General features: G+C 42.6%; 1 pseudogene; it reads left to right on the top strand.

The window, feature by feature from the left end:
• The first annotated feature begins 276 nt into the window (after positions 1 to 276).
• LOC112868781 (L-lactate dehydrogenase B chain-like) lies at positions 277 to 1,204 on the top strand (annotated as a pseudogene).
• Positions 1,205 to 14,189: the final 12,985 nt, after the last annotated feature.

Raw genomic sequence — 14,189 nt, 5'->3', positions numbered from 1 at the left:
ATAAGACCACTGTAGGGGTACCTGGGTGGCTGAATCAATTAAGCATCTGACTTCGGCTCAGGCCATGTTTTTGTGGCTTGTGAGTTTGAGCCCCGCGTCGGGCTCCATGCTGACAGCTGGGAGCCTGGAGCCTGTTTCCAATTCTGTGTCTGCCTCTCTCTCTGCCCCTCCCCAATTCGTGCCATGTCTGTCTCTCTCCCAAAAATAAATAAACATTAAAAAAAGGTTTTTTAATTAAAAAAAAATAACACTGCAATGTCCTGTCCAACAGGACAAGTCGATATGGCATGTGCCATCAGCGTTCTAGGAAAGTCTCTGGTTGATGAACTTGCCCTTGTGGATGTTTTGGAAGATAAACTCAAAGGAGAAATGATGCATCTGCAACATGGGAGCTTATGTTTTCAGACACCTAACATTATGGCAGATAAAGATTACTCTGTGATTTCCAATTCTAAGACTGTGGTGGTAACTGCAGGAGTCCTCCAGCAGGAGGGAGAGAGCCGTCTCAATCTGGTGCAGAGGAATATTAATGTCTTCAAATGTATTATCTCTCAGCTAGTCAAGTACAGTCCTGACTCCACCATAATTGAGGTTTCCAGCCCAGTGGATATTCTCACATATGTTACCAGGGAATTAAGTGGGCTACCCAAGCACCATGTGATTGGAAGTGGGTGTAATAATCTGAATTCTGCTAGATTTTGTTGTCATGTGGCTGAAAAAGTTGGCATCCATCCCAGAAGTTGCCGTGGATGGATTTGGGGAGAACACGGCAACTCAAGCGTGTCTGGGTGGAGTGGAGTGCATGTGGAGGGGTTTCTCTCCAGGAACTGAATCCAGACTTGGGAGGAGGCAGTAGCAGTGAAACTTGGAAGAAAGGTTGAAAGTACCTATGAGGTCATCAAGCTAAAAGGATATACCAACAGGGCTACTGGATCAAGTGTGACTGATCTCACTGAATCCATGTTGAAAAATCTATCCAGGATTCATCCAATGTCCACAATGGTGAAGGAAATGTATGGCACTGAGAACGAAGTCTTCCTGAGCCTTCCGTGTTTCCTGAATGCTCAGGGATTACCCAGCGTTACCAACTGGAAGCTGAAGGATGATTTAAGGGGCAGAGACCTTATGGGTCATCCAGAAAGACCTAAAATTCACCTGTGACTTCTGGCTTCTGGGCTGTAGAAATTTAAACCCTACAACGTGATTAACCGTGAGACCTTTAGTTTTCACCCAGGTACATGGATCACGGTTTGCTTTTATCTTCCTAACTATGCACATCTGGGCTCACGGTCTCAAAGCCCATGCTTGCAACAGGAGCCCTTAAACAAATAAAACTAACTATCATAGTGTGCTGCTAGAAAAAAAAAGTTGCAAACAGATACTCAAGCAAGTGCAGGTACACACATATTTGTAGCAGCACTATTTACAATGGCTAGAAGGTGTAAACAATACAATGTCCACCAATGGATGAGTAGATAAACTGATATACATACATATAACGGAGTATTATTTCACTGCAAAAAGGAATAAGGTACCGATATATGGTACAATATGAATGAGCCTCAAAGCATTATGCTAAGCGAAGGAAGCCAGACACAAATGGTCATACATTGTATGATTCCATTTATACGAAATATCCAGAATTGATACATGCATAGAGATTGGGGAGAGGGAGAGGAAGGAGGGGAAATGAGGAGAAATTCCTTAATGGGTAAGGAGTTTAACTTCCAAGTGATTGGAAATGTTTGGATAAAGGTGGTGGTTGCACAATACTGTGAATGTACTAAGTACCTGAATCATTCACTTTAAAATGGTTAATTCCGGGGTGCCTAGGGGGCTCAGTCAGTTAAGCATCTGACTTTTGACTTTGGATCAGGTCATGATCTCACAGTCTCATGAGTTCCAGCCTGTATTGGCTCTGTACTGGCAGTGTGGAGCCTGCTTGGAATTCTCTATCTTTCCCTCTCTGGAGGGAAAGAATTCTGCCCCTCCCCTGCTGGTGCTGGCTCTGTCTCTTTCAAAATAAATAATAAACTTTTTAAAAAAATGGTTAATTCTGTGTTGTGTGAATTTCACCTCAATAAATTCACTTAAAAAAGAAAAAGCAAGAGCTAAGAACTCTGGGATGGCTGGCCCATTACCACCTATGGTCCACATGTAACATGTAATAATTTATGTAATGATCACATCAAGACCCAGTGACATGTGGGACAATTTCCCTGATCGTGAAATGGTGATAAGCAAAAACAACATTTTGGAAAATGTACAAGAACTGAGATGATATGATAAAAGATCTGTGGTTTCTATTTGTGGCAAAGTCACAGGTACTGTTAACCCTACTGTCTTTTGTTGCCTACATTCATGATAAAAAATGCTAGATTTTGGCTGTAGATAAATGAAAAGAAATATATATATATATTTGTTTCTTTTCTTAGATCATGAACTCTCAGGATAGAAACCCTTGCTCCAGGGTGGTAAAAACGGAAGAAGGAGTAAAGGAGTTCACTTCAGAAGAAAGATAGCTGCTCTCATCAGCCCTAACCGATCTCTCAGATCAGTGGTCAGCAAACTACAGTCCGCAGGCCAAATCCAGCCTATATCACCTGGTTGGGTTTTTTTTGTTGTTTTTCTTTTTTTTTAATTTTTTTTTAACCTTTATTTATTTTTGAGACAGAGCATGAACGGGGGAGGGGCAGAGAGAGAGGGAGACACAGAATCGGAAGCAGGCTCCAGGCTCCGGGCCATCAGCCCAGAGCCCGACGCGGGGCTCGAACCCACGGACCGGGAGATCGTGACCTGAGCTGAAGTTGGACGCTTAACCGACTGAGCCACCCAGGCGCCCCATATATCACCTGGTTTTGCAAAGAATCATGTAGTGGAGCACAGCCTTGCCCATTGGTTTACGTAATATCCGTGACTACTTTCATGCTGTAACAGTGCAGTTGAGCAGCTGAAATGGAATCCAAATGGCCCGCAAGCCCCACATATTTACTCTCTGATCCTTTCAAACAAACAAACAAACAAACCAAACGCTGCTCACCCCTGCTGTAGAGGAATGCCACCCAGTCCTCTGGGGACGCCACCCTCTGGGCTGGCCACCTGCTGTGGTTGGGCAAACTCCGTACTCCTGTGGGCACGAGCAAACAGTTTTGCTACCCAATATGCTTCCGGCTGAAAACAGCAAATGTTCGCTGAAACAAAACATTAAAATTAAAAGTTTGTCTTTCGTGGGCCCAGGCAAGACGGAGTAAGCTCGTGCCAAAATGTCCCTGCCACAGAGTACAGCTATAAAACCCCGGGCAGCACTCATGGAAGGACTATTTGAAGACTCTAAAAAGTCAATTGTAGCAGACAGATGGGGAAGATGAGCGTTTGAAATAACACCAAGCTGGCGGTGAGCTTGACATCCTGCCCCAGGACCCCTTGGCCAGAATGCAACGCAGCCCGAGACCCTGAGGTGGCCTTCGCTGTCAACAGGGCGATTCAGAAGCTCTCTAGTTCTTGGGAGAGAAGTGGGAAATGTCTCCCAACACTTAGAGAGTGGGGAGATCTCCCGTCCTTGTTTCTCTTCTCCATTCCCTCCCACCCAAGCATCCAACGCATCAGGGACTGCGACAGGGGGCTAGGGGGTGGCTACAAAGGAATCTACTACTGTGAGAAAGGGTACCCCTCCTTTCCAGGCAAGAGCATTGTGGTCCCCAGAAGGTGGGGAAACCCCTACTGCCTTTATTCTTTTTCTGTTCTCCCACCACTCGGCCCCAGAAACAGGCCCAGTATCAGGAAGCGTGTAACGTAACAGAATACATGAAGCCCCATCTTTCTGGCGGGAGGACTGAAAAGAGAATCCCCAGACAACCAGAAAGTATCAGGGAGGTCACAGGGAATGAGAGGTGGAGAAAAGTAATCCCCCACAATTGTTGTGAACTCTCGGGCTCACCTCCACGCTGCACACATGTGACTTTACTCTTAAACAGCATACCACAGACTTTGAGAGCTGAACTATAGGGCAGACCGCAGCCCAGATCCCAGATGGGGCACTGGACGGCATGTACAAGGGACAGATCTGAACAGCACCACCAAGGCTTTGAAAACGGAATTGACATCGGACCCACAGACCATAGAAGCCAGGTCAGAAGGTGCAGTCTGAACCCAGCTGGATCAGTTACCTACTGGAACAAAAATATCAGCGTTCTCCACAGGATTTAAATACGTCTAGGATGACACCCGAAACTAATGTAACACGATGTGTCAAAACACTGGGAATAATAGAACGGAGCTTCTCCAGTCTGATTGAAGGGCATTTATTCAAACAAAATTCACGCAAGACGACAAAAGAAATTCGAATAATGAAACTCACGAGTTTGTAGCATTTATACTTCTCATGGTTTTAAAGCTTAAAACTCCACCAAGACTTTTGGACCCCCCTGACCATACCCCTCTCCTCCTTATCACTCGTCATTGCTCCCCAGGGGCTCCCCATCAATTGCCTTCAGGACAAAGTCCTGCCAAGGCCTGCCACTGCCCCTCGCCCCAGTTCTCTCTCAGCCACCACAGGTGCCCACAGACTCTGAGCTGCATGTCGAATCCGGACCTCTGCCAGTGTCGTGTGCTCTTTAGCTCCAATGCAAGCACCCTGTTCACTCCACCCCCTTCTCTGCAAGGTTCAGCTGGGTGTCTCCCTTCAGATGGGAACCTTCCCTAGAAACCAATGCACCCTGCCCTCCCCTCCGTGCTCCCTCTGGATCCTGGGCTGGCCTCATCTTGGGCTTAACTCACAATGTCCCATGCCCAGTAATTTTCTTTTTGTGAGGCAGCTTCTCCCCCACTGTGAGATCTTGAGGGAAGGGATCAGTGGGTCAAAGTGAGTGAATGAGCAAGAACGTGACCCAAAAATTCAAGAAGCAAACATCAAGGGTCTTACTAGCGACTTGGCTATTGATTATTTGTGTCTTTTTTTTAACGTTTTATTTATTTTTGAGAGCGTGCAGGCTGGGGAGGGGCGGAGAGAGGGGGGACAGAGGATGTGAAGCGGGCTCTGTGATGACAGCAGCGAGCGACATGTAGGGCTTGAACTCTGCAACCATGAGATCATGACCTGAGCTGAAGTCAGACATTCAACCAACTGAGCCACCCAGGTGCCCTGAGAATAGATGTTTTTAAGTGCCTGGATCTTTGTTGATTGTGAAAAATACCCTGTGCATACCCGCACCACATCCCTGAGTCGCAGGTACACTTCTGGATGAGTAATTTACTGTGCAAGGAGGCACAGGTTAAAGCAGAAAGCCTGTAAAGTGTCTGCTCCGACCGGACCCAGAGAAGAGCAAAACGGACTTATCTCTTAGGGATATTGTCTTTCAGGATTCAGTTACCATGGCAAGCATGCCTTGGCCCACAAACCGTTCCCCTGAGAGGTCTTCCACAGGCCAATTGCTCCATAAAACTCTGCTGTTTAAATTTGGGCAAAAGGGTAGAAAGATTCCACAGAGTGAATTGCCAGAGAAAGAAAGAAACCCAAAACAGAGTTTTCCAGGAGACCAGATTTAAATCTTCTTGGAACACTACGTGACTTTTTCATTGCTCGAAGAATGTCTTTCTAAGTCAGGTGGGTGGCCACTGTCACCCTGTGGGGGAGGAGGTGTGGCATCTCTTCAGAGGCCAGCTCCGGCGGGGCGACCGGATCAGGAAGTTAGAAAACGTTTCTTCGCCTGCCCAACAGCGGCCAGACTCGCAGTTTTGGTTCAGATGTGTCCTAGAATGTTAGCCAACCATGGAATTTTCTGGAGCTGTCGAAATGTCCTTTCGAAGCATCTGCTCTATCTAGTCCTGTGTCAGCTGATGACAGCAGCCTTATCACCGCCACCCCTTACGTGCTCTCTGGTGCCAGTCTTCCCGCTGAGCACTTTGCATACGTTTGCTAATACTATAATAGCCCTTTGAGATAAGTATTATCATTTGAATAATTCAAATAATTGTTATCAAATAAGTATTATCATTCAAATAATTTTCAATTGTTTGGATACACCCCATTGTTTTAATGCGTTCCTCAGCGGATGAACATTTGTGTTCTTTCCGCTTTTTGGCTATTATGAATAATCCTGCTGTGAAGAGTCACGCACATGCTTTAGTGTGGACATATGTTTTCATTTCTCGGAAGCAAGTATCTAGGGATGGAATTGCTGGGCCATACGGCAACTTCCTGTCTAATATTTTGAGGAACTTTCAAACTTTTTCAAACTTTCCACTTTTCCAAAGTGGCTGCACCATTTTATAATCTCAGTGGCAATGTATGAGGGTTCCAGATTTTCCACATCGTCCCCAACACCTTTTACTGTCTATTTCTATTGATAATGGCTGTCCTCGTGGATACCTAGTGGTAGCTCACAATACATCCAATTTGCATGTTCTTAATGACTAATGATGTTAAGCATCATTCCCTGTGTTTATTTGTCATTTGTATGTTTTTCTTGGAAAAAAAATTTCGATTCGAATCCTTTGCCCGTGTTTATTCATCTTTTTATTGTTAAATTTGAGTTCTTATGATATTTTGGATACAAGTCCCTTATCATACATATAATGTGCAAATATTCTTTCCCATTCTATAGGCAAATCCACAAAGACAGAAAGTGGACTAGTGATTTCCAGGGGGTAGGACAGAATGAGGAGTGATTGCTAATGAATCCAGGGTTTCTTTCTTTCTTTCTTTCTTTTTTTCCTCTTAATACAATTTCTTGTCAAGTTAGCTAACATGCAGTGTATACAGTGTGCTCTTGGCTTTGGGAGTGGATTCCCAGGATTCATCACTTCCATACAACACCCAGTGCTCATCCCAATAAGTGCCCTTCTCAATGCCCATCACCCATTTTCTCCTTCCCTCACCTCCCCATCAATCCTCATTTTGTACTCTGTATTCAAGAGTCTCTTATGGTTTGCCTCCCTCTCTGTTTGAAACTATTTTTTCCCCTTCCCTTCCCCCATGGTTTCTCTTTGGCATTGAAAATATTCTAGTGGGGAAGTTGTACAAGTCTGTGAATATACTAAAAAACATTGAATAGGGCATCTAAAATGATGCATTTTGTGATATGTGACTCATATGTTAATAAAGCTATTACTTTTTAAAATATGACTTTTTCTGAGAGAGAGAGAGAGAGAGAGAGAGAGAGAGAGCGCCTGTGGGTGAGTGAGGGGCAGAGAGAGGAAGAGAGAGTGCAAAGTCCAAAGCAGGGCTTAAGCTCACCCAACGCGGGGCTCACCCAATGCAGAGCTCGAACTCACAAGAGAGAGTTCATGACCTGAGAGTGAGACCATGACCCGAGCCAGGGTCAGATGCTTAACTGACTGTGCCATCCAGGTGTCCCAAAGCTGATATTAAAAAAAAAAAAAAAAAATTATAATAATAATGATAAGCAAAGACTTGCAGAATAATCCACAATGTGAATGAAAGGCAAGAAACTCAGGAAGAAGAACTAGCTTGGTCAATAGCTCCTCTGTTTTAGCTGCCTTTCCTTGTCCATCTCAGTTCCCCACCCCTCTATTAGTGCTTCCTGAGGTCACCTCCCAAACAAACTCCTTGCACCCAAATTCTTATCTTAGCCTCTGATGCTGGGGGAACCCAAACCAAGACAGGTATTAAGTATAAATGTCAAAGCCTTCTCTGAAAAACCTTGCAGTTGAGGGGCGCCTGGGTGGCTCAGTTGGTTAAGCGTCCGACTTCGGCTCAGGTCATGATCTCGCAGTTTGTGGGTTCGAGACCCACATTGGGCTCTGTGACAGTTCAGAGCCTGGAGCCTGCTTCGGATTCTGTGTCTCCTTCTATCTCTGCTCCTCCCCCACTCACACTCTGTCTCTCTCTGTGTCTCAAAAATAAATAAATGTAAAAAAGTAAATAAATAAAATTTTAAAAATCTTGCCTTTGAATTAGGAAGATACTTACAAACTTACATGCTATTAGAACTCTAAATGAGCTGCATGTTGAAAGTTTTAATCTATTCTCACCCTGTCTTTAGCCACAGCCAATAAATCAGTGTAGACTGGTATATCACAGGCATTTAACCTTTCTTGGCATTTATTCACAACAGCTCATTATTATCCAAAAGCCCATGAAAGTTGCCAAGTCAGCTGCTACCTAATTTCCTCTCCATCATACAAAGAAATTTCTAGTTGAGAGGTGAGCCAACTGGCAACTCACCTTCCCTGCCCACCATGTTACATGGCATCCTTTTTCTCCCCACCGTCCAGGCGACAACAGGGCATCCGCAAGGACTGCTGAAGTGACTATTCATTAGAGCTGTGAATTTCTCCTAAAAGTCATTCAGAAAGATGGATTCCAAATAACTTTGCCTGTTTCTCCCTCTTTTATCATGTCACTTTCCATCCTCTGAAGACTTCAGCACTTTGAAGCTTAATCAGTTTGTATCAATAGTTGGCTTCGTGCCAAATGTTTTGGTCTTGTAGTTGCTTAATGAATCTCTCTCCTGTTGAACTTGAAAGAGACAGATATCCAGCTTTAATTTTTTATTGGCCTTCACTTTCCTCCTTCTTCAGAGAAATTAATGTCATCTGGGGAAAATAAACCTGAACTTATTTAGAAACGGGCTCATGTAATTTCTTATACAAGCAATTTTGACTCTGGCACTCCAGGAACTTTGAACTTTTGTGTGCGTGCGGCTTGTTTGGAGGTAAGCTACCCAAACTGATTCTAAGCGAAAGGGGGGCGTATTGCAGGAATGCTTCGTACTTCAAACAAGTGAAGGAAGAGCTGAACAAACCAGCCTGTGGAAGGATGCAACCAGTGCAGCTCTACGGATTCCATAGAAAGTCACAGACTTCTTCATTACAGCATTGCCTTCACATAACTTAGAATCAACCGCCTTCCGTCCCTGCATATTCCCATTCAGAGCTATGTTCCGAAGGGGCACAACTGGATTGGCCTACCTTGGGCATGTGCTTACTCCTGTAGTCAGTAGACAGGGTGTCCTCCGATGAACTGTTCTACCAGAACAGAATATTTGGGGGCAAATTCTCCCAGAGAGATGCGGGGTACGTGGAAGCTGTATGTAGATGTCTGCTACATTGTTTCTCCTGGCTATCCCTTTGCCTATATTCTCATCCACAGAATTTCACTAATAACCTCATCCAACATTACACAGCCATACCACATGTCTCAAATGAAGTGAACACAAATTCTTGTCTCGGGGTTTGCCTCTAAGTCACTGGGTATTTTTCATTCACCCTCTAGATCTGTCACAGACCCCCCTCAAAAATTTGTAGCCTACAGACTAAAAGGCCAATTGAGCCATGACCAAGAGACCTTTGTTTCTGTAGCTGTTCACTAAGCCCTAGCTATTATTTGTGAGTTCTTTCCTCCCCTGTGCATTCGATGTTAGTTTTGCCTTTATTTAGCTCCTCAGTCAGTAGGATTCCTTCCAGGTGGTGACCAAATTTTCATTCCTGAAAGGCCCTAGTCCCTTGAGTTCCTTCTGTTGCCTTTTCTACATTTTTAACAGACCATTCCACCATTTTATGAGGTCAGTTGCTTCTGGGTTATGAGGGGCATGATAGGACCAGTGTATCCTCTCAACCCATTGCCTTCAATTTCACACTCAGAAGTGAGTCTCTAGTTAGAGGAAGTGATGTATGGGATAGACACTGTAATGGTGGATAAGGCCTTCCATAAGTCCACGTGTGATGGGTCAAGCAAGGACAGAAAATCTAGCCCCGGAAGTGTCTAGTTTGGTAAGGAAAATTCACTGGAGTTCATATGGTGGAAAGGGTCCAGTGAAACTGGCTAGCTACCAAGTATTTGGTATGGCCACATAGGAGGGTCTTAAAGATGATTATTTCGCTGCCATTTTAGGCTCTGAACAGTGGTGGTGAGGGAAAGTTTCTTTTACCATCACATCTTTGGTCCTGAACCACGTGAACAATACCCCAGATGGTTAGGGAAGGTGGATGACTGACATCCGGATGAGCCCATCCATGTTTGGTGATTAAAATGCTCTGCCGAAGTGAGGGATTTGTGATGAAATTTAAATGGAGTAGAAATATTCTGACATTTTAGACCCACGTATATTTCCCAAACCTCTTTATCACTCATATTTCATTCTCCTTGTCGCTAACCTCCAGCCAAAACGTTAACCACTATTCATTTTTCAGTGTAGAGCCTATGACAGTCCATCTCTCCTTCTAGGAAAAGTGGGAAATATATATAATCATCAAAGTTCTACCCACAGGAGAATTTCCTGTTCTTTATTATCCTTGAAGGCTACAAGGCTCTAATACCATAGTAACCCATGACATACTGTGCACAGTTACCTGTAAATAAGGTAATTTCTTCCTTCTTAGTTAACTAGTCATAAGGTACTTCCCCCATATCTGCATGCATATTGAAGAGTGGCAAAAAAAAAAAAAAAGGAATGCAGAGAGGGATTCTGAGTCACCACCCTCTGAAACCAACCTGCCCCTTCAGGACCTACCCACTGAGGCCTGGTCTTACACCTACCCTTTCCCACTGATGCTGACTCCTGAAAATGTCTTACTTCATGGCGAATTAGAGAACACAGCACCCAGACGTGATTGGCTGTTCAGAACTCATGATCACCTGGTCTCCCAAGATCAGATGTTCAGTATCAAGTGTAGCCTAATATCAAGCCTGAAACTTACTTAAAGGATAACTGTCACTTATTGGAAGTCTAATTGCCTTGCTCCAAAAATCCTTGGGTCTGCTCTGTACTTTTCATATTGGACTTGTCAAATGTCCTACATAACTTCCCAAACTGACACAAAAATTTTGAGGACCATGGGATCCACCAATGGTGGATAATTATCTGGAGCCCCTGAAGTTACATCCTTATGTGTCTTGAGTATCATCCAAAGCTGGCCTCCATGTTCGTGAAAGAAATTCTACTTGCTTGCTCTTTTTCTCTCTCTCTCTCTCTTTATAACATCTTTGTCATATTTGGTATGAAGACTAGTGTGTCCTCAAAGTGTTCCCTTCTGTTCATTTCTTTGGAAGAGTTTATATAACAATGATATTATTTCTTTCTTGAAAATTTGGAGGAATCTGGAACAATGAGACCAACAAAATAAATAAGGTAGCATTGGGTTATAACCTAGAGTGTAAACTAAATATCCACAGCTCCATACTGATATAAATAAATGATTGAACAAATAAATGGGAGAGAACAACTGAAATAATTTATGCAGATACTCCCCTTTCAAGGAAATGGAACGTAACTCCTTACCTCTTAAAACTCTTCAAGTCACATAGTGACTTTCTTCCAAAGAATGCAGTACAAAAATCAGGAAAGAAGAGTAACTTTACAGTGGAAAGGCCTGCTTTAGGTTTTTTCTCTAGAGGAAACACTACCTCAGTCATATGATTAAGCTTAACATCTTCAGCGATGTCATGTCCATAGCATGATACACTGTGATGAGAATTGTACTTTACTTCTGTGGTCTTTGTCCCCAAAGCCTGTATCCCCATATAATCATGAGACAACTTGAAACAAATTCCAACTGAGGGACGGTCTACAAAAAACTTGACAAGGACTCCTGAAAACTGTCGAGGAAAATCTAAGAAATTGTCGCAGTCTAGAGAATCCTACTGTGACATCCTGGGTGGGATTTTGGGACAAAAACAAACAAACAAACACTAAGGAAATAAGAATAAAATGGACTTTACTTAATAGTATACTGTACTCTCTTTGTAACTTTTCTATAAATCTAAAACTAGTTTAAAATGAAAAGTTTATTTTATTATTTTTTTAACTTTTTTTTTTAACATTTATTCATTTTTGAGACAGAGACAGAGCATGAACGGGGGAGGGTCAGAGAGAGAGGGAGACACAGAATCTGAAACAGGCTCCAGGCTCTGAGCTGTCAGCACAGAGCCTGACGCGGGGCTCCAACTCACAGACCGCGAGATCATGACCTGAGCCGAAGTCGGATGCCCAACCCACTGAGCCACCCAGGCGCCCCAAAAAGTTTATTTTAAAAACGACTACAGTAGGTGGCAATTAAGCCATAAATGTTATAAGCATTTTTTTATTTGGGGGGAGGGGCTTGAAATTTATTTTATTTTATTTATTTTTTAATTAAATATAATTTATTGTCAATATGCATAGCTCATGTAAAATAATACATAAGTTAGTATATTGATATCAATATTTGAGTAAACCCCTTATCATTTGGTAATTATATAGATGAGAATTTCTTTCAGTTAAAACCACCTGCGTGGTTAAGACAACACGGTTGAGATCATAAGGCTTTTAATGGTACTAGAATGTAGTAATGGTACTCTTTTTTTTTTTTTTTTTTATTAAACAATTTCCTGTTTGTTTTTTTTTTTTTAATTTTTTTTTTCAACGTTTTTTTTTTTTTATTTATTTTTGGGATAGAGAGAGACAGAGCATGAACGGGGGAGGGGCAGAGAGAGAGGGAGACACAGAATCGGAAACAGGCTCCAGGCTCCGAGCCATCAGCCCAGAGCCCGACGCGGGGCTCGAACTCACGGACCGCGAGATCGTGACCTGGCTGAAGTCAGACGCTTAACCGACTGCGCCACCCAGGCGCCCCAGTAATGGTACTCTTAATGGCAGATGTTTCAGCAAGAAATAAGAAAATTAACGTGAATAGGTTACTTAAAGTTAAAGGAGCATTTCAACCTCACATGGCATTAGGGAAGTGCAAATTGAAACAGCAGTGAGATACCACCACACGCCTATCAGAGGGGCCAAAATCCAAATCACTGACAACACCAAATGCTGGTGAGGATGTGGAGAGACCAAAACTGTCACTCGCTGCTGGTGGGAACGCAAAGTGATACAGCTACCGTGGAAAGCAGCAGTTTGGCACTTTCTTACACAGCTAAGTATACTCTTACCATACGATCCAGCAATCGCTTTCTTTGGTATTAACCCAAATGAGTTAAAAGTTAACGTCCACACAAAAACCTGCACACTGATGTTTATGGCAGCTTTATCTATAATTGCCAAAACTTGGAAGCACCAAGATGTCCTTCAGTAGGTAAATGGGTCGGTAAACTGTGGTGCACCCAGACAATGGAATAGTATGCAGCACTAAAAAGTAGTGAGCGATCAAGCCACAAAAAGACATGAAGGAACCTTAAATAATATGACTGAGTGAAAGAAGCCAGTCTGAGAAGGCTAAATACTGGATGATTCCAACTATATGACATCCTGGAAAGGACAAAACTATGAAATGAACAGAAAAGATCGGTGGTTCCCATGGCTTAGTAGGGAGAGAGGGATGAAGAGGTAAAGCGCAGAGGATTTTTAGGACAGGGGAACTACTTTGTATGATACTATAATGGTGAATACATGTCATTATATATTTGTCAAAACCTATAGAATGTACAAGAGTGAACCCTAATGTAAACAATGCACCTTGATTGATAACGATGTGTCAATGAAGGTTCATGGATTAGAATAAATGTTCCACCCTGGTGTGGGTTGTTTAAAATAGGAGAGGCTAGGGGCGCCTGGGTGGCTCAGGCGGTTGAGTGTCTGACTTCGGCTCAGGTCATGATCTCAATTTGTGGGTTTGAACCCCATGACGGGCTCTGTGCTGACAGCTCAGAGCCTGGAGCCTGCTTCAGATTCTGTGTCTCCCTTTCTCTCTCTGCCCCTCCCCTGCTCACATTCTGTCTATCTCTGTCTCTCAAAAATGAGTAAATGTTTTTTAAAAAGTTTTTTAATAATAAAATAAAATAAAATAAAATAAAATAAAATAAAATAAAATAAAATAAAATAAAATAAAATAATGCAGCACAATGCTGTATGTGCATTGGGGTAGGAGGTATATGTAAGTCTGTACTTTCCAGTCCATTTTGATGTGAATCTAAAACTGCTTTAAAAAATAAAGTCTATTAAAAAATTAAACGAGCACTTAAAATGAGATGAATAATTCTAAATATATCTAAACAAATCATCTCCTTTTTACTTAAAAATTAATTTATGGGCTTAGTGGAGATATTTCCTTACACATGGATATTGAGACTGTATTTTACTAATCCAATGAAGAGTGAAAAATTCATCTAAATCTGTGTAAATTTTTAAAATGTAATTAAATGACTGTCCTTAGGTCTCTGTTATAACAAAATAAGAAGTTAATAACGTAGTATTTTCACTAATTCTGAATTCACAATACAGTTTTGCCTTAATGCTTTCTTT

This window comes from Puma concolor, chromosome A3, assembly GCF_028749965.1.
Source record: "Puma concolor isolate L17-30 chromosome A3, mPumCon1.1.hap2, whole genome shotgun sequence".
NCBI lineage: Eukaryota > Metazoa > Chordata > Mammalia > Carnivora > Felidae > Puma > Puma concolor.
The sequence above is the reverse complement of the archived record's forward strand: the minus strand, read 5'-3'. Positions and strand labels throughout refer to the sequence as shown.